At 36.5% G+C, this 3929-nt stretch overlaps 1 pseudogene; it reads left to right on the forward strand.

The window, feature by feature from the left end:
• Positions 1 to 322: 322 nt before the first annotated feature.
• LOC21398169 lies at positions 323 to 3017 on the forward strand (annotated as a pseudogene).
• Positions 3018 to 3929: the final 912 nt, after the last annotated feature.

Genomic DNA, 3929 nt, shown 5'->3' on the forward strand with positions numbered 1-3929 from the left:
TTCAACAAAACGAAAAATTAGTTTCGCAAAACATGGGATATGATCTAGTGTGATATGAGGAAAGTGATGGGTGTATATAAGGGTATTTGAGGAATTATATGAAATTTCAGTTTTAAAAGTAAATATTTCAATTTTTTAATAAAACGTATTTGTTTAGGGGTGTTTAAATAAAATATTGGGGTTCCCCGAATAAAAACCGCCATAGCCCAAGCTAGAAACCCTAATAATAGTATCAAATACCCTGTTTTTGCCCTAACCATTAAGCATCTCCTCTGCAAACAGAATCGAAACCTTCAGAGTCTTGCAAAAGGAAGGAAGAAAAATGCTGAGGCTGACTTCGATGAGAATCCTCCAGGGGCTAGCGTCACGGGAGGCGCGGTCACCAGCGCTCCAGGTGCTGCCACGTCAGTACCATGAGAAGGTTGTCGAGTACTTTGACAGATCACATGAAAACGCCTGCTCCTTTGACAACACACCAGCGCTCCAGGTGCTGCCACGTCAGTACCATGAGAAGGTTGTCGAGTACTTTGACAGATCACATGAAAACGCCTGCTCCTTTGACAACAATGACCCCGCCGTCGGCACCGCACCCGACAGCGGCGACGTCCTAAAGCTCCAGATCAAGGTTGACGATTCCACCCGCCAAATCGTCGACGCCTGCTTCAAGACTTTTGGCTGAGGAGAGACCATGGCTGCTTCCTCTCTAGGTCTGTAATTGTTGTTATTAAAGATTTAGGGTTAGAGCAAAAATTTAAAAAGAAATTATGCTTTTCGCCTTTTAGGGTTTTGTTAAATAGTCCGGCGATACAATTAGTTGTTTTGTGAATTTGAGACTTTGATGAAACCTATGCTCTTTTGGATTGTGGAAGGTGTGAATACTTGATTTATTTTCTTGTATAACGGTAATTTAGAGCATATTTTTAGGGTTTTGTGATTAAAGTCCGATAGTTCAATTTAATTATTTGTTTATGAATTTGACGGGTGAAAACTGAAAAGGAAATAATTCGATCAAACGATGCTTGTCTGGAATGTAGAAGCCTTGATAGCCTCTTCGTATCTTATTTTTCTATTTATTAATTTATGGTTTTCTAGATGAGGGGTTTCGTTTAGTTTAAGTTGGAACCAACTATGAAGTTGAAGAAATTAATTTTTTTTAGATTTTTTTAGCACTAATTTGCTATTTATAGTAGAGGAAATAGTTGCGTAGTTTTGGACCAAGTAATATAGTAAAGCAAAGGACTTTGATTTTTTTTTTCTCTCTTTTGGCATGGACTATATATGAAAAGTTGATGCGCTTTATAAATATAGATATTACGTGTGTCGTCTTCAATGCCGCATTGTTTACAACACTCTTGTCTAAAGCATTGCCTTTCTATGCAACTTCCTTGTCCAAAGAAAACGAAGAGATCAAACACGTAACAAGTGATCTAAAAGAAATTAATTTTTGCTTTTTGCCTTCATGGTTTTTTGGAGTTCCAAGTTGTGTTGAACTTATGATCATAAGTTTCTTGTAGATATAATTATGCTGCAATATTATGTTTCTCATTCATGGGACTTTCTCTTGTTTCAGTTACTGAATGGGTGAAGGGCAAGCAAATGGAGGAAGCCTTGACCATTAAAAACGAGTAAGTTTCTGCCAAATGTTTGTATCTACTTTTCTTCTAGGCCGTTATGTATATTTACTTGATAATTCTGTTCTATACAATCCGATTTTTCATTTTTTTTTTTGTCAATAATTATGTAGGGGTGTTTAAATACGTGTAAATAAATATGTGCAAATACCTATTTAAACCGATCAAATCAATCCAGTCTAATCCGTAAAGTGTGGATAAGCAATCAAAGCGGATTAGATTGGATAACATTTCTCAAATCTGCAATTGTACAGATCGAATGCAGATTGAACTTTAAAAAGTAACCGATCCGCCCGTTATATACATATATTTTATAAAATAATCATTTAATATTTTTTAAATGTCTACTTAGTTAATGCCTTGTTGACTTTCTAGTTGTTTAATTCCTTCGATTTCTATTAAACTTTGTGATGGATTTATGTTGATTGTCGAACTATATATGTTGGGGATGTGACATTTTAGATTACATAAAATAATTGGGGATCATTATGAGACTAGTTTATGACTTGTGATTATATGAGTTTTTAACTTATTATCTAACTTAAGATGTCTTTTTCACAAATAAAAAATGATAAGAAAAATCCCATAAATTTAACTTTTCAAGCCTAACTAAGGCCTCGTTCATTTCACCGATTTGAGTTTTAGTTTTAGGTTTCTACAGTAAAAAGCTCTCAGAAAATGTCACATCTAACTTTTTCTACTACAGTGAAAAGCTCTAAAAAAATGTCACATCGCAGCTCGAATTGAAAACTCGAATCCGCAAAGCGAACGAGGTCTAACTGATCAAAGTAACCGATTGGATTGGATAATGTGTTAAATGTGGATTGGATATTGGATGCAAATTTTTCTTGATTAGTTTTAACTAAAAAGTGCATATTGAATAGGATGGAAACCCCTAATTTTATTGCTTCCAATCTGTTATTGTTGGGTAGCTTATAGGCTGGATATATTTTCATGTATTGGTATAGGATATGAATATATGTTAATTTATAGCAGAAGGAATCAAGAATAAAAAGTCGTATTCACGTAGTGTTCCAGATATATAAAAGGAAAGTAAAAATTAGTTAATAAGAAACAACATAACTGAAACGAGTGACCCATCATCATAAAAGATAGTTAAAACAATAAAAATTTGTTGAATCATTTCATATACCAACTGCATAAATAAGTTTATATTATGAATTTAGTAACAAGAAGTCTTATTACTCATAATACTTGCTTACGGTTTTCCCAATTTTCTGCAGGGAAATTGTAAACTATCTTTCGCTCCCTCCAATTAAGTTTCACTACAGCATTCTTGCTGAGAATTCTATCAAGGCAGCTGTCAAAAACTACAAGGAGAAACATGGGAAATCTACAGTCAGTCCACGGGCTCCAAATGCTTGATTTTTTGTCGTTAGTAAAAAAAAGACAATGGAAATTGTTGTGTGGAAAAATATGCGTTGACACGTCGGATGACGACCATGCTCCATGTGGCCCTATACTTGCCACGTCAGGTAGCTGTCGATGCCTAAAACTCATTTCCCCCTCCATCATCTGGTGAAAATGCCGATCGTATGAGACGATTCATGAGACCGTCGACCCTACATACAATTGACGCCTGCATGATTTGTTCGCAGGAGGAGCGGTACTGTGATGGGGTCGACCGAGACAAAGGCCGTGCCCTGTGAAGTATAGTGTAGGCGCAGAGGGCATAACGCATGAGTATGGGTCCACGTCCCAAGAAAGACCTCTGAGGTGACAAGGGAGAAATCACTAGTTTACGTCTGGGTTTGGAGAATGTCAGTAGCACATGAAATGATTACCTACCTACAAACCGCCTAGAACGGACCAACAGAAATCACAGAGGATCCGCAGAGCCGCAATAGTGGACAAAGTGGGTGAGTGAACAGTCCAAAAGGTGTTGAGAGGCTACAGTCTAGGCAAGTAGAATAATAGGCTACTTGAGAAAAACCATTATAAAACCCCCTGGGACAATCCGACCCAAAAGATACCCATATGTAATCTGCAAGCTATAAAAGGGGCAAAGCCCCAGAGAGAAAGAGAGGGTCTTTTTGTAACCTTTGAAGAACAAAGAAAAATACAATAAGCAATGGATGTAGCTCTTTTTTTATAGAGTGAACCACTATAAATTCGCATGTCTTTCTACTTTCATTTTGAATGATAAACCGATACATCTTTCAGTATACCTCAAAAACAAACACAATCAGTTGTATAAATTTGAGAATATAATTAGTTTTGGTCAGTAACCTAACGGACTACCGAGAGGTAATCCGGCGTAATTTTGTTGGCGAAATT

This window comes from Morus notabilis, unplaced genomic scaffold (assembly GCF_000414095.1).
Source record: "Morus notabilis unplaced genomic scaffold, ASM41409v2 Scaffold744, whole genome shotgun sequence".
In the NCBI taxonomy this organism is placed as follows: domain Eukaryota; kingdom Viridiplantae; phylum Streptophyta; class Magnoliopsida; order Rosales; family Moraceae; genus Morus; species Morus notabilis.